This window comes from Dermacentor variabilis, chromosome 4, assembly GCF_050947875.1.
Source record: "Dermacentor variabilis isolate Ectoservices chromosome 4, ASM5094787v1, whole genome shotgun sequence".
In the NCBI taxonomy this organism is placed as follows: domain Eukaryota; kingdom Metazoa; phylum Arthropoda; class Arachnida; order Ixodida; family Ixodidae; genus Dermacentor; species Dermacentor variabilis.
Window position 1 is genome coordinate 197,239,235 of NC_134571.1, and position 17,886 is coordinate 197,257,120.

Sequence of the window (17,886 nt, forward strand, 5' to 3'; positions counted from 1 at the left end):
GGCGTGCATAATAAGAAAGTGGTTTTGTCACGCAAAACACCATAATTCATTTTTTTAATTTAACTCCTGCGGGGACGGTAGAGTATCCGTCTCCAGTGCAAGAGGACCGTGATTCAAATCCCGGTGCCGCGCAATTCTCCACCGGGAAATACAAAAAAAAAACCTGTGTTGAGAAAATTGCACAAACAGGCCTGGAGTGCGGCCTGATCCCGGTGACCAGAACCGGTAACGCACTCTCTCACCAGAGCAGGATTGGCCACCCTGGTGCAGTACTTGGCCACAACCTCCTATATGAATACAACAATCAAACCCCGGCCCTCAGTCCCCAGCAGCCGCGAAGCAACTGACCACGGCGGCGGTCAGATCTGTAACGCTGCAGAGGGTGCTAAGAATACCTGGCTCCGGACAGGCCGCCATTGGAATCTGAACCTGGCAACGTTTAACGTTAGAACGCTATCTAGTGAGGCGAGTCTAGCAGTGTTATTGGAGGAATTAGAGGGTAGTAAATGGGATATAATAGGACTCAGTGAGGTTAGGAGGGCAAAAGAAGCATATACAGTGCTAAAAAGCGGGCATGTACTGTGTTACAGGGGCTTAGCGGAGAGACGAGAACTAGGAGTCGGATTCCTGATTAATAAAGAAATAGCTGGTAACATACAGGAATTCTATAGCATTAACGAGAGGGTGGCAGGTCTTGTTGTGAAACTTAATAAGAGGTACAAATTGAAGGTGGTACAAGTCTATGCCCCTACATGCAGTCATGATGACCAGGAAGTCGAAAGCTTTTATGAAGACGTGGAATCGGCGATGGGTAAAGTCAAAACAAAATACACTATACTGATGGGCGACTTCAATGCCAGGGTAGGCAAGAAGCAGGCTGGAGACAAGTCAGTGGGGGAATATGGCATAGGCTCTAGGAATAGCAGAGGAGAATTATTAGTAGAGTTTGCAGAACAGAATAATATGCGGATAATGAACACCTTTTTCCGCAAGCGGGTTAGTCGAAAGTGGACGTGGAGGAGCCCGAATGGTGAGACTAGAAATGAAATCGACTTCATACTCTGCGCGAACCCTGGCATCATACAAGATGTAGACATACTCGGCAAGGTACGCTGCAGTGACCATAGGATGGTAAGAACTCGAATTAGCCTAGACTTGAGGAGGGAACGGAAGAAACTGGTACACAAGAAGCCAATCAATGAGTTATCGGTAAGAGGGAAACTCGAGGAATTCCGGATCAAGCTACAGAACAGGTATTCGGCTTTAACTCAGGAAGAGGACCTTAGTGTTGAAGCAATGAACGACTATCTCATGGGAACCATTAAGGAGTGCGCAATAGAAGTCGGTGGTAACTCCGTTAGACAGGAAACCAGTAAGCTATCGCAGGAGACGAAAGATCTGATCAAGAAACGCCAATGTATGAAAGCCTCTAACCCTACAGCTAGAATAGAACTGGCAGAACTTTCTAAGTTAATCAACAAGCGTAAGACAGCGGACATCAGGAACTATAATATGGATAGAATTGAACAGGCTCTCAGGAACGGAGGAAGCCTAAAAACAGTGAAGAAGAAACTAGGAATAGGCAAGAATCAGATGTGTGCGTTAAGAGACAAAGCCGGCAATATCGTTACTAATATGGATGAGATAGTTCAAGTGGCTGAGGAGTTCTATAGAGATTTATACAGTACCAGTGGCACCCACGACGATAGTGGAAGAGAGAATAGCCTAGAGGAATTCGAAATCCCACAGGTAACGCCAGAAGAAGTAAAGAAAGCCTTAGGAGCTATGCAAAGGGGGAAGGCAGCTGGGGAGGATCAGGTAACAGCAGATTGGTTGAAGGATGGTGGTCAGATTGTTCTAGAGAAACTGGCCACCCTGTATACGCAATGCCTCATAACCTCGAGCGTACCGGAATCTTGGAAGAACGCTAACATAATCCTAATCCATAAGAAAGGGGACGCCAAAGACTTGAAAAATTATAGACCGATCAGCTTACTGTCCGTTGCCTACAAAGTATTTACTAAGGTAATCGCAAATAGAATCAGGAACACCTTAGACTTCTGTCAACCAAAGGATCAGGCAGGATTCCGTAAAGGCTACTCAACAATAGACCATATTCACACTATCAATCAAGTGATAGAGAAATGTGCAGAATATAACCAACCGTTATATATAGCTTTCATTGATTACGAGAAAGCGTTTGATTCAGTCGAAACCTCAGCAGTCATGGAGGCATTACGGAATCAGGGTGTAGATGAGCCATATGTAAAGATACTGGAAGATATCTATAGCGGCTCCACAGCCACCGTAGTCCTCCACAAAGAAAGCAACAAAATCCCTATAAAGAAAGGCGTCAGACAGGGAGATACGATATCTCCAATGCTATTCACAGCATGTTTACAGGAGGTATTCAGAGGCCTGGAGTGGGAAGAATTGGGGATAAAAGTTGATGGAGAATACCTTAGCAACTTGCGATTCGCTGATGATATTGCCTTGCTTAGTAACTCAGGAGGCCAATTGCAATGCATGCTCACTGACCTGGAGAGGCAAAGCAGAAGGGTGGGTCTGAAAATTAATCTGCAGAAAACTAAAGTAATGTTTAACAGGCTCGGAAGAGAACAGCAGTTTACGATAGGTAGCGAAGCACTGGAAGGGGTAAGGGACTACATCTACTTAGGGCAGGTAGTGACCACGGATCCGGATCATGAGACTGAAATAACCAGAAGAATAAGAATGGGCTGGGGTGCGTTTGGCAGGCATTCTCAAATCATGAACAGCAGGATGCCACTATCCCTCAAAAGGAAAGTGTATAACTGCTGTGTGTTACCAGTACTCACATATGGGGCAGAAACCTGGAGACTTACGAAAAGGGTTCTGCTGAAATTGAGGACGACGCAACGAGCTATGGAAAGAAGAATGATGGGTGTGACATTAAGGGATAAGAAAAGAGCAGATTGGGTGAGGCAACGAACGCGGGTAAACGACATCTTAGTTGAAATCAAGAAAAAGAAATGGGCATGGGCCGGACATGTAATGAGGAGGGAAGATAACCGATGGTCACTAAGGGTTACGGACTGGATTCCAAGGGAAGGGATGCGTAGCAGGGGGCGGCAGAAAGTTAGGTGGGCGGATGACATTAAGACGTTTGCAGGGACAACATGGCCACAATTAGTACATGACCGGGGTAGTTGGAGAAGTATGGGAGAGGCCTTTGCCCTGCAGTGGGCGTAACTAGGCTGATGATGATGATGATGAAGTGTATGGTAGATAAGCTTGAATCAATACTGGCGGCGCAGCAAGACGAATATTCGGAAAGCCATTCCTCTGACGACGGCATTGTGTCAGTTCTTGTTTGAAGTTTGAGTTTGCCTTCCGGAGGGGAAATATGAATAGCGCCAGCTTTGTCAGATAGCGAAGCACATTGCCTTAGCAGTGGCCGCGCGTGTGTAAGTATTCTTAACGTTCTTAGTTATTTCTCTATTGTTTTCGAAATAATGTCAGACCAGTACCCCCACTCTGCTCTTATGTTATTTTCAAACCACCCTTCTTCCGTCCTTGTTTATTTCTTGACCGTTATTTTGCTTGTACTTTGACAAAGGCTAGCTCGCGCCTGCTCATTCTCCTCCTTCCTTGTGACTGGACGAAAATTATGTACGCGTGCAATTTTTTTAAGGATAGCAGTTGCTTCCCAGAAATATGCGAGTCCGCATTTGGAAGCGTTGGCTACAGTGACATTACCAGTTCAACTACTCGATTTCCGTCTCCATGTTGCGTGGTTACTAGTTTTCTTTTTTATTTTCATGTTTTGAGACACGCATGCGTTTTTATTGTTATATTCTGTCGACAATTTCTAAGAGCATACGTGTCAGGGCTCACAGCCTTCGAAAATGGCTAGTGTAACGGTGACATGAATGTTTCTTTCATCATTAAAAAAACTGTATTAGCAGGTACATTCCGCTGAACAGCTGCATATGCAACGTATCACAACGTTATAATTGCTCTGATGGTTCCGATAGGTCGCACTTGAGCTTGCGAGATAATGTTGCGGCAGATATCAGCAATCTAACCTATCAAAATAGTTAAGCAACAGCACTTTTACTAGATTACGACCAATATTTCACATTACCTTCCGCGTTATGGGCATTACAATAAACGTCAATTTGCAGGCCTAGCGATTTCAGTTCCTCAGACATAAACCAAGCAGCAGTGGAGCTGACACCTCTCAACCACTTCAACAAAGGCTTCACCCAGCGGCTGGCAACAAAGAAATGTCAACGATTTGCTGGCCCCCCTTTCGTTACTAAAAAATTCGTCAAAGTTTCACCCTTTCCTTTCTTTTGCGGAGAACTGGTTCTCACTTTGCTCTTGGTGTGCCAGCTGACAACACGTGTTTATTTTCAGAGCGAAGACGTCTTCACGGCAGACACGATGGAGAAGAATTTGCGCAAGATCCTTGCTATTTCGTACAAAAAGCAGCAGCTAATGTTATCAAATCGTGGCAAAGTAAGTTTCGTGTTAAGGTGTTTGTGAAGTGTATGGTAGATAAGCTTGAATCAATACTGGCAGCGCAGGAAGACGAATATTCGGACAGCGATTCCTCTGACGACGGCATTGTGTCCGTTCTTGTTTGAAGTTTGAGTTTGCCTTCCGGAGGGGAAATATGAATAGCGCCAGCTTTGTCAGAAAGCGAAGCACATTGCCTTAGCAGTGGCCGCGCGTGTGTAAGTATTCTTAACGTTCTTAGTTATTTCACTATTATTTTCGAAATAATGTCAGACCAGTACCCCCCCTCTGCTCTTTCTTATGTTATTTTCAAACCGTCCTACTTCCGTTTTTGTTTATTTCTTGACCGTTGTTTTGCTTGTACTTTGACAAGGGCTAGCTCGCGCCTGCTAATTCTCCTCCTTCCTTATGACTGAACGAAAATTATCTACGCATGCAATTTGTTTAAGGATAGCAGTTGCTCCCCAGAAATATGCGACTCCGAATTGGAAGCGTTGGCTGCAGTGACATTACCAGTTGAACTACTCAATTTCCGTGTCCATATTGCGTGGTTACTAGTTTTCTTTTTTATTTTCAAGTTTTGAGACACGCATGCGTTTACATTGTTATATTCTGTCGACAGTTTCTAATAGCGTACGTGTCAGGGCTTACAGCCTTCGAAAATGGCTAGTGTAACGGTGACATGAATGTTTCTTTCATCATTAAAAAAACTGTATTAGCAGGTACATTCCGCTGAACAGCTGCATATGAAACATATCACAACGTTATAATTGCTCTGATGGTTCCGATAGGTCGCACTTGAGCTTGCGAGATAATGTTGCGGCAGATATCAGCAATCTAACCTATAAAAATAGTTAAGCAACACCACTTTTACTAGATTACGACCAATATTGCACATTACCTTCCGCGTTATGGGCATTACAATAAACGTCATTTTGCAGGCCCAGCGATTTCAGTTCCTCAGCCATGAACCAAGCAGCAGTGGAGCTGACACCTCTCAACCACTTCAACAAAGGCTTCACCCACCCGCTGGCAACAAAGGAATGTCTGCGATTTGCTGGCCCCCCTTTCGTTTCTAAAAAATTCGTCACAGTTTGACCCTTTCCTTTCTTTTGCGGAGAACTGGTTCTCACTTTGCTCTTGGTGTGCCAGCTGACAACACGTGTTTATTTTCAGAGCGAAGACGTCTTCACGGCAGACACGATGGAGAAGAATTTGCGCAAGATCCTTGCTATTTCGTACAAAAAGCAGCAGCTTATGTTATCAAATCGTGGCAAAGTAAGTTTCGTGTTAAGGTGTTTGTGAAGTGTATGGTAGATAATCTTGAATCAATACTGGCAGCGCAGGAAGACGAATATTCGGACAGCGATTCCTCTGACGACGGCATTGTGTCCGTTCTTGTTTGAAGTTTGAGTTTGCCTTCCGGAGGGGAAATATGAATAGCGCAAGCTTTGTCAGAAAGCGAAGCACATTGCCTTAGCAGTGGCCGCGCGTGTATACGTATTCTTAACGTTCTTAGTTATTTCACTATTATTTTCGAAATAATGTCAGACCAGTACCCCCACTCTGCTCATTCTTATGTTATTTTCAAACCGTCCTACTTCCGTCCTTGTTTATTTCTTGACCGTTGTTTTGCTTGTACTTTGACAAGGGCTAGCTCGCGCCTGCTAATTCTCCTCCTTCCTTATGACTGAACGAAAATTATCTACGCGTGCAATTTGTTTAAGGATAGCAGTTGCTCCCCAGAAATATGCGACTCCGAATTTGGAAGCGTTGGCTGCAGTGACATTACCAGTTGAACTATTCAATTTCCGTGTCCATATTGCGTGGTTACTAGTTTTCTTTTTTATTTTCAAGTTTTGAGACACGCATGCCTTTACATTGTTATATTCTGTCGACAGTTTCTAATAGCGTACGTGTCAGGGCTTACAGCCTTCGCAAATGGCTAGTGTAACGGTGACATGAATGTTTCTTTCATCATTAAAAAAACTGTATTAGCAGGTACATTCCGCTGAACAGCTGCATATGAAACATATCACAACGTTATAATTGCTCTGATATTTCCGATATGTTCAACTTGAGCTTGCGAGATAATGTTGCGGCCGATATCAGCAATCTAACCTATAAAAATAGTTAACCAACAGCACATTTACTAGATTACGACCAATATTGCGCATTACCTTCTGCGTTATGGGCATTACAATAAACGTCATTTTGCAGGCCTAGCGATTTCAGTTCCTCAGGCATGAACCAAGCAGCAGTGGAGCTGACACCTCTCAACCACTTCGACAAAGGCTTCACCCACCCGCTGGCAACAAAGGAATGTCAGCGATTTGCTGGCCCCCCTTTCGTTTCTAAAAAATTCGTCACAGTTTAACCCCTCCCTTTCCTTTGCGGAGAACTCGTTCTCACTTTGCTCTTGGTGTGCCCGCTGACAAGACGTGTTTATTTTCAGAGCGAAGACGTCTTCACGGCAGACACGATGGAGAAGAATTTGCGCAAGATCCTTGCTATTTCGTACAAAAAGCAGCAGCTAATGTTATCAAATCGTGGCAAAGTAAGCCTTCGTGTTAAGGTGTTTGTGAAGTGTATCGTAGATAAGCTTGAATAAATACTGGCAGCGCAGGAAGACGAATATTCGGACAGCGATTCCTCTGACGACGGCATTGTGTCCGTTCTTGTTTGAAGTTTGAGTTTGCCTTCCGGAGGGGAAATATGAATAGCGCCAGCGTTGTCAGATAGCGAAGCACATTGCCTTAGCAGTGGCCGCACGTGTGTAAGTATTCTTAACGTTCTTAGTTATTTCTCTATTGTTTTCGAAATAATGTCAGACCAGTACCCCCACTCTGCTCTTATGTTATTTTCAAACCACCCTTCTTCCGTCCTTGTTTATTTCTTGACCGTTATTTTGCTTGTACTTTGACAAAGGCTAGCTCGCGCCTGCTCATTCTCCTCCTTCCTTATGACTGGACAAAAATTATGTACGCGTGCAATTTTTTTAAGGATAGCAGTTGCTCCCCAGAAATATGCGAGTCCTCATTTGAAAGCGCTGGCTGCATTGACATTACCAGTTGAACTACACGATTTCCGTGTCCATATTGCGTGGTTACTAGTTTTCATTTTTTATTTTCAAGTTTTGAGACACGCATGCGTTTTCATTGTTATATTCTGTCGACAGTTTCTAATAGCGTACGTGTCAGGGCTTACAGCCTTCGAAAATGGCTAGTGTAACGGTGACATAAATGTTTCTTTCATCATTAAAAAAACTGTATTAGCAGCTACACTCCGCTGAACAGCTGCATATGAAATGTATCACAACGTTATAATTGCTCTGATATTTCCGATATGTTCAACTTGAGCCTGCGAGATAATGTTGCGGCCGATATCAGCAATCTAACCTATAAAAATAGTTAACCAACAGCACATTTACTAGATTACGACCAATATTGCGCATTACCTTCTGCGTTATGGGCATTACAATAAACGTCATTTTGCAGGCCTAGCGATTTCAGTTCCTCAGGCATAAACCAAGCAGCAGTGGAGCTGACACCTCTCAACCACTTCAACAAAGGCTTCACCCACCCGCTGGCAACAAAGGAATGTCAACGATTTGCTGGCCCCGCTTTCGTTTCTAAAAAATTCGTCACAGTTTGACCCTTCCCTTTCTTATGCGGAGAACACGTTCTCAATTTGCTCTTGGTATGCCAGCTGACAAGACGTGTTTATTTTCAGAGCGAAGACGTCTTTATTGCAGACACGATGGAGAAGAATTTGCGCAAGATCCATGCTATTTCGTGCAAAAAGCAGCAGCTAATGTTATCAAATCGTGGCAAAGTAAGCCTTCGTGTTAAGGTGTTTGTGAAGTGTATCGTAGATAAGCTTGAATAAATACTGGCAGCGCAGGAAGACGAATATTCGGACAGCGATTCCTCTGACGACGGCATTGTGTCCGTTCTTGTTTGAAGTTTGAGTTTGCCTTCCGGAGGGGAAATATGAATAGCGCCAGCCTTGTCAGAAAGCGAAGCACATTGCCTTAGCAGTTGCCGCGCGCGTGTAAGTATTCTTAACGTTCTTAGTTATTTCTCTATTGTTTTCGAAATAATGTCAGACCAGTACCCCCACTCTGCTCTTATGTTATTTTCAAACCACCCTTCTTCCGTCCTTGTTTATTTCTTGACCGTTATTTTGCTTGTACTTTGACAAAGGCTAGCTCGCGCCTGCTCATTCTCCTCCTTCCTTGTGACGGACGAAAATTATGTACGCGTGCAATTTTTTTAAGGATAGCAGTTGCTCCCCAGAAATATGCGAGTCCGCATTTGGAAGCGTTGGCTACAGTGACATTACCAGTTCAACTACTCGATTTCCGTCTCCATGTTGCGTGGTTACTAGTTTTCTTTTTTATTTTCATGTTTTGAGACACGCATGCGTTTTTATTGTTATATTCTGTCGACAATTTCTAAGAGCATACGTGTCAGGGCTTACAGCCTACGAAAATGGCTAGTGTAACGGTGACATGAATGTTTCTTTCATCATTAAAAAAACTGTATTAGCAGGTACATTCCGCTGAACAGCTGCATATGAAACGTATCACAACGTTATAATTGTTCTGATGGTTCCGATAGGTCGCACTTGAGCTTGCGAGATAATGTTGCGGCAGATATCAGCAATCTAACCTATCAAAATCGTTAAGCAACAGCACATTTACTAGATTACGACCAATATTGCGCATTAACTTCTGCGTTATGGGCATTACAATAAATGTCATTTTGCAGGCCTAGCGATTTCAGTTCCTCAGGCATAAACCAAGCAGCAGTGGAGCTGACACCTCTCAACCACTCCAACAAAGGCTTCACCCACCCGCTGGCAACAAAGGAATGTCAACGATTTGTTGGCCCCCCCTTCGTTTCTAAAAAATTCGTCACAGTTTGACCCTTCCCTTTCTTTTGCGGAGAACTCGTTCTCACTTTGCTCTTGGTGTGCCAGCTGACAAGACGTGTTTGTTTTCAGAGCGAAGACGTCTTCACGGCAGACACGATGGAGAAGAATTTGCGCAAGATCCTTGCTATTTCGTACATAAAGCACCAGCTAATGTCATCAAATTGTGGCAAAGTAAGCCTTCGTGTTAAGGTGTTTGTGAAGTGTATGGTAGATAAGCTTGAATCAATACACGCGGCGCAGCAAGACGAATATTCGGACAGCGATTCCTCTGACGACGGCATTGTGTCCGTTCTTGTTTCAAGTTTGAGTTTGCCTTCCGGAGGGGAAATATGAATAGCGCCCACTTTGTCAGAAAGCGAAGCACATTGCCTTAGCAGTGGCCGCGCGTGTGTAAGTATTCTTAACGTTCTTATTTCTTTCACTATTATGTTCGAATGAATGTCAGACCAGTACCCCCACTCAGCTCTTTCTTAGGTTATTTTATACCGCCCTACTTTCGTCCTTGTTTATTTCTTGACCGTTATTTTGCTTGTACTTTGACAAAGGCTAGCTCGCGCCTGCTCATTCTCCTCCTTCCTTATGACTGGACCAAAATTATGTACGCGAGCAATTTTTTTAAGGATAGCAGTTGCTCCACAGAAATATGCGAGTCCGCATTTGGAAGCGTTGGCTGCATTGACATTACCAGTTCAACTACTATGCTATTTGCGTGGTTGCATGTTGCGTGGTTACTAGTTTTCTTTTTTATTTTCAAGTTTTGAGACACGCATGCGTTTTTATTGTTATATTCTGTCGACAATTTCTATGAGCGTACGTGTCAGGGCTTGCAGCCTTCGAAAATGGCTAGTGTAACAGTGACATGAATGTTTCTTTCATCAGTAAAAAAACTGTATTAGCAGGTACATTCCGCTGAACAGCTGCATATGAAACGTTTCACAACGTTATAATTGCTCTGATGGTTCCGATAGGTCGCACTTGAGCTTGCGAGATAATGTTGCGGCAGATATCAGCAATCTAACCTATAAAAATAGTTAAGCAACACCACTTTTACTAGATTACGACCAATATTGCAAATTACCTTCCGCGTTATAGGTATTACAATAAACGTCATTTTGCAGGCCTTGCGATTTCAGTTCCTCAGGCATAAACCGTGCAGCAGTAGAGCTGACACCTCTCAACCACTTCAACAAAGGCTTCACCCACCCGCTGGCAACAAAGGAATGTCAACGATTTGCTGGCCCCCCTTTCGTTTCTAAAAAATTCGTCACAGTTTGACCCTTCCCTTTCTTTTGCGGAGAACTCGTTCTCACTTTGCTCTTGGTGTGCCAGCTGACAAGACGTGTTTGTTTTCAGAGTGAAGACGTCTTCACGGCAGACACGATGGAGAAGAATTTGCGCAAGATCCCTGCTATTTCGTACAAAAAGCAGCAGCTAATGTTATCAAATCGTGGCAAAGTAAGCCTTCGTGTTAAGGTGTTTGTGAAGTGTATGGTAGATAAGCTTGAATCAATACTGGCGGCTCAGCAAGACGAATATTCGGATAGCGATTCCTCTGACGACGGCATTGTGTCCGTTCTTGTTTGAAGTTTGAGTTTGCCTTCCGGAGGGGAAATAAGAATAGCGCCAGCTTTGTCAGAAAGCGAAGCACATTCCCTTAGCAGTTGCCGCGCGTGTGTAAGCATTCTTAACGTTCTTAGCTACTTCACTATTATTATAGAAAGAATGTCAGACCGGTACCCCCACTCTGCTCATTCTTATGTTATTTTCAAACCGCCCTACTTCCGTCCTTGTTTATTTTTTGACCGTTGTTTTGCTTGTACTTTGACAAAGGCTAGCTCGCGCATGCTCATTCTCCTCCTTCCTTACGACTGGACGAAAATTATGTACGCGTGCAATTTTTTTAAGGATAGCAGTTGCTCCCCAGAAATATGCGAGTCCGCATTTCGAAGCGTTGGCTGCTTTGACATTACCAGTTCAACTACTCGATTTCCGTGTCCATGTTGCGTGGTTACTAGTTTTCTTTTTTATATTCAAGTTTTGAGACACGCATGCGTTTTTATTGTTATATTCTGTCGACAGTTTCTAAGAGCGTACGTGTCAGGGCTTACAGCTTTCGAAAATGGCTAGTGTAACGGTGACATGAATGTTTCTTTCATCATTAAAAAAACTGTATTAGCAGGTACATTCCGCTGAACAGCTGCATATGAAACGTATCACAACGTTATAATTGTTCTGATGGTTCCGATAGGTCGCACTTGAGCTTGCGAGATAATGTTGCGGCAGATATCAGCAATCTAACCTATCAAAATCGTTAAGCAACAGCACATTTACTAGATTACGACCAATATTGCGCATTAACTTCTGCGTTATGGGCATTACAATAAATGTCATTTTGCAGGCCTAGCGATTTCAGTTCCTCAGGCATAAACCAAGCAGCAGAGGAGCTGACACCTCTCAACCACTTCAACAAAGGCTTCACCCACCCGCTGGCAACAAAGGAATGTCAACGATTTGTTGGCCCCCCCTTCGTTTCTAAAAAATTCGTCACAGTTTGACCCTTCCCTTTCTTTTGCGGAGAACTCGTTCTCACTTTGCTCTTGGTGTGCCAGCTGACAAGACGTGTTTGTTTTCAGAGCGAAGACGTCTTCACGGCAGACACGATGGAGAAGAATTTGCGCAAGATCCTTGCTATTTCGTACATAAAGCACCAGCTAATGTCATCAAATCGTGGCAAAGTAAGCCTTCGTGTTAAGGTGTTTGTGAAGTGTATGGTAGATAAGCTTGAATCAATACACGCGGCGCAGCAAGACGAATATTCGGACAGCGATTCCTCTGACGACGGCATTGTGTCCGTTCTTGTTTCAAGTTTGAGTTTGCCTTCCGGAGGGGAAATATGAATAGCGCCCACTTTGTCAGAAAGCGAAGCACCTTGCCTTAGCAGTGGCCGCGCGTGTGTAAGTATTCTTAACGTTCTTATTTCTTTCACTATTATGTTCGAATGAATGTCAGACCAGTACCCCCACTCAGCTCTTTCTTAGGTTATTTTATACCGCCCTACTTTCGTCCTTGTTTATTTCTTGACCGTTATTTTGCTTGTACTTTGACAAAGGCTAGCTCGCGCCTGCTCATTCTCCTCCTTCCTTATGACTGGACCAAAATTATGTACGCGAGCAATTTTTTTAAGGATAGCAGTTGCTCCACAGAAATATGCGAGTCCGCATTTGGAAGCGTTGGCTGCATTGACATTACCAGTTCAACTACTATGCTATTTGCGTGGTTGCATGTTGCGTGGTTACTAGTTTTCTTTTTTATTTTCAAGTTTTGAGACACGCATGCGTTTTTATTGTTATATTCTGTCGACAATTTCTAAGAGCGTACGTGTCAGGGCTTGCAGCCTTCGAAAATGGCTAGTGTAACAGTGACATGAATGTTTCTTTCATCAGTAAAAAAACTGTATTAGCAGGTACATTCCGCTGAACAGCTGCATATGAAACGTTTCACAACGTTATAATTGCTCTGATGGTTCCGATAGGTCGCACTTGAGCTTGCGAGATAATGTTGCGGCAGATATCAGCAATCTAACCTATAAAAATAGTTAAGCAACACCACTTTTACTAGATTACGACCAATATTGCAAATTACCTTCCGCGTTATAGGTATTACAATAAACGTCATTTTGCAGGCCTTGCGATTTCAGTTCCTCAGGCATAAACCGTGCAGCAGTAGAGCTGACACCTCTCAACCACTTCAACAAAGGCTTCACCCACCCGCTGGCAACAAAGGAATGTCAACGATTTGCTGGCCCCGCTTTCGTTTCTAAAAAATTCGTCACAGTTTGACCCTTCCCTTTCTTTTGCGGAGAACTCGTTCTCACTTTGCTCTTGTTGTGCCAGCTGACAAGACGTGTTTGTTTTCAGAGTGAAGACGTCTTCACGGCAGACACGATGGAGAAGAATTTGCGCAAGATCCCTGCTATTTCGTACAAAAAGCAGCAGCTAATGTTATCAAATCGTGGCAAAGTAAGCCTTCGTGTTAAGGTGTTTGTGAAGTGTATGGTAGATAAGCTTGAATCAATACTGGCGGCTCAGCAAGACGAATATTCGGATAGCGATTCCTCTGACGACGGCATTGTGTCCGTTCTTGTTTGAAGTTTGAGTTTGCCTTCCGGAGGGGAAATAAGAATAGCGCCAGCTTTGTCAGAAAGCGAAGCACATTGCCTTAGCAGTTGCCGCGCGTGTGTAAGCATTCTTAACGTTCTTAGCTACTTCACTATTATTTTAGAAAGAATGTCAGACCAGTACCCCCACTCTGCTCATTCTTATGTTATTTTCAAACCGCCCTACTTCCGTCCTTGTTTATTTCTTGACCGTTGTTTTGCTTGTACTTTGACAAAGGCTAGCTCGCGCATGCTCATTCTCCTCCTTCCTTACGACTGGACGAAAATTATGTACGCGTGCAATTTTTTTAAGGATAGCAGTTGCTCCCCAGAAATATGCGAGTCCGCATTTCGAAGCGTTGGCTGCTTTGACATTACCAGTTCAACTACGCGATTTCCGTGTCCATGTTGCGTGGTTACTAGTTTTCTTTTTTATATTCAAGTTTTGAGACACGCATGCGTTTTTATTGTTATATTCTGTCGACAGTTTCTAAGAGCGTACGTGTCAGGGCTTACAGCTTTCGAAAATGGCTAGTGTAACGGTGACACGAATGTTTCTTTCATCACCAAAAAAACTGTATTAGCAGGTACATTCCGCTGAACAGCTGCATATGAAACGTTTCACAACGTTATAATTGCTCTGATGGTTCCGATAGGTCGCACTTGAGCTTGCGAGATAATGTTGCGGCAGATATCAGCAATCTAACCTATCAAAATCGTTAAGCAACAGCACATTTACTAGATTACGACCAATATTGCGCATTAACTTCTGCGTTATGGGCATTACAATAAACGTCATTTTGCAGGCCTAGCGATTTCAGTTCCTCAGGCATAAACCAAGCAGCACTGGAGCTGACACCACTCAACCACTTCAACAAAGGCTTCACCCACCCGCTGGCAACAAAGGAACGTCAACGATTTGCTGGCCCCCCTTTCGTTTCTAAAAAATTCGTCACAGTTTGACCCTTCCCTTTCTTTTGCAGAGAACTCGTTCTCACTTTGCTCTTGGGGTGCCAGCTGACAAGACGTGTTTATTTTAAGAGCGAAGACGTCTTAACGGCAGACACGGTGGAGAAGAATTTGCGCAAGATCCTTGCTATTTCGTACATAAAGCAGCTGCTAATGTTATCAAATCGTGGCAAAGTAAGCCTTCGTGTTAAGATGTTTGTGAAGTGTATGGTAGATAAGCTAGAATCAATACTGGCGGCGCAGCAAGACGAATATTCGGACAGCGATTCCTCTGACGACGGCATTGTGTCCGTTCTTGTTTCAAGTTTGAGTTTGCCTTCCGGAGGGGAAATATGATTAGCGCCAGCTTTGTCAGAAAGCGAAGCACATTGCCTTAGCAGTGGCCGCGCGTGTGTAAGTATTCTTAACGTTCTTATTTATTTCACTATTATTTTCGAATGAATGTCAGACCAGTACCCCCACTCAGCCCTTTCTTATGTTATTTTCAAACCGCCCAACTTCCGTCCTTGTTTATTTCTTGACCGTTGTTTTGCTTGTACTTTGACAAAGGCCAGCTCGCGCCTGCTCATTCTACTCCTTCCTTATGACTGAACGAAAATTATGTACGCGTGCAATTTTTTTAAGGATAGCAGTTGCTCCCCAGAAATATGCGAGTCCGCATTTGGAAGCGTTGGCTGCATTGACATTACCAGTTCAACTACTCGATTTCTGTGTCCATGTTGCGTCGTTACTAGTTTTCTTGTTTATCTTCAAGTTTTGAGGCACGCATGCGTTTTCATTGTTATATTCTGTCGAGTTTCAAAGAGCGTACGTGTCAGGGCTTACAGCCTTCGAAAATGGCTAGTGTAACGGTGACATGAATGTTTTTTTCATAACTAAAAAAACTGTATTAGCAGGTACACTCCGCTGAACAGCTGCATATGAAACGTATCACAACGTTATAATTGCTCTGATGCTTCCGATAGGTCGCACTTGAGCTTGCGAGATAATGTTGCGGCAGATATCAGTAATCTAACCTATAAAAATAGTTAAGCAACAGCACTTTTACTAGATTACGGCCAATATTGCACATTACCTTCCGCGTTATGGGCATTACAATAAACGTCATTTTGCAGGCCTAGCGATTTCAGTTCCTCAGGCATAAACCAAGCAGCAGTGGAGCTGACACCTCTCAACCATTTCAACAAAGGCTTCACCCACCCGCTGGCAACAAAGGAATGTCAACGATTTGCTGGCCCCACTTTCGTTTCTAAAAAATTCGTCACAGTTTGACCCTTCCCTTTCTTTTGCGGAGAACTCGTTCTCACTTTGCTCTTGGTGTGCGAGCTGACAAGACGTGTTTGTTTTCAGAGCGAAGACGTCTTCACGGCAGACACGATGGAGAAGAATTTGCGCAGGATCCTTGCTATTTCGTACAAAAAGCAGCAGCTTATGTTATGAAATCGTGGCAAAGTAAGCCTTCGTGTTAAGGTGTTTGTGAAGTGTATGGTAGAAAAGCTTGAATCAATACTGGCGGCCCAGCAAGAAGAATATTCGGACAGCGATTCCTCTGACGACGGCATTGAGTCCGTTCTTGTTTGAGTTTGCCTTCCGGAGGGGAAATATGAATAGCGCCAGCTTTGTCAGAAAGCGAAGCACATTGCCTTAGCAGTGGCCGCGCGTGTGTTAATATTCTTAACGTTCTTAGTTATTTCACTATTATTTTCGAAAGAATGTCAGACCAGTACCCCCACTCAGCTCTTCCTTATGTTATTTTCAAACCGCCCTACTTCCGCCCTTGTTTATTTCTTGACCGTTATTTTGCTTGTACTTTGACAAAGGCTAGCTCGCGCCTGCTCATTCTCCTCCTTCCTTATGACTGGACGAAAATTATGTACGCGTGCAATTTTTTTAAGGATAGCAGTTCCTCCCAAGAAATATGCAAGTCCGCATTTGGAAGCGTTGGCTGCATTGACATTACCAGTTCAACTACTCGATTTCTGTGTCCATGTTGCGTCGTTACTAGTTTTCTTGTTTATTTTCAAGTTTTGAGGCACGCATGCGTTTTTATTGTTATATTTTGTCGAGTTTCAAGGAGCGTACGTGTCAGGGCTTACAGCCTTCGAAAATGGCTAGTGTAACGGTGACATGAATATTTCTTTCATCATAAAAAAAACTGTATTGGCATGAACATTCCGCTGAACAGCTGCATATGAAGCGTATCACAACGTTATAATTGCTCTGATTGTTCCGATAGGTCGAACTTGAGCTTGCGTGATAATGTTGCGGCAGATATCAGTAATCTAACCTATAAAAATAGTTAAGCAACAGCACTTTTACTAGATTACGACCAATATTGCGCATTACCTTCCGCGTTATGGGCATTACAATAAACGTCATTTTGCAGGCCTAGCGATTTCAGTTCCTCAGGCATAAACCAAGCAGCAGTGGAGCTGACACCTCTCAACCACTTAAACAAAGGCTTCACCCACCCACTGGCAACAAAGGAATGTCAACGATTTGCTGGCCCCCCTTTCGTTTCTATAATATTCGTCACAGTTTGACCGTTCCCTTTCTTTTACAGACATCTCGTTCTCACTTTGCTCTTGGTGTGCCAGTTGACAAGACCTGTTTATTTTAAGAGCGAAGACGGCTTCACGGCAGACACGATGGAGAAGAATTTGCGCAAGATCCTTGCTATTTCGTACAAAAAGCAGCAGCTAATGTTATCAAATCGTGGCAAAGTAAGCCTTCGTGTTAAGGTGTTTGTGAAGTGTATGGTAGAAAAGCTTGAATCAATACTGGCGGCCCAGCGAGAAGAATATTCGGACAGCGATTCCTCTGACGACGGCATTGTGTCCGTTCTTGTTTGAGTTTGCCTTCCGGAGGGGAAATATGAATAGCGCCAGCTTTGTCAGAAAGCGAAGCACATTGCCTTAGCAGTGGCCGCGCGTGTGTTAATATTCTTAACGTTCTTAGTTATTTCACTATTATTTTCGAAAGAATGTCAGACCGGTACCCCCACTCAGCTCTTCCTTATGTTATTTTCAAACCGCCCTACTTCCGTCCTTGTTTATTTCTTGACGGTTATTTTGTTTGTATTTTGACAAAGGCTAGCTCGCGCCTGCTCATTCTCCTCCTTCCTTAATACTGGACGAAAATTATTTACGCGTGCAATTTTTTTAAGGATAGCAGTTGCTCCCAAGAAATATGCGAGTCCGCATTTGGAAGCGTTGGCTGCATTGACATTACCAGTTCAACTACTCGATTTCTGTGTCCATGTTGCGTCGTTACTAGTTTTCTTGTTTATTTCCAAGTTTTGAGGCACGCATGCGTTTTTA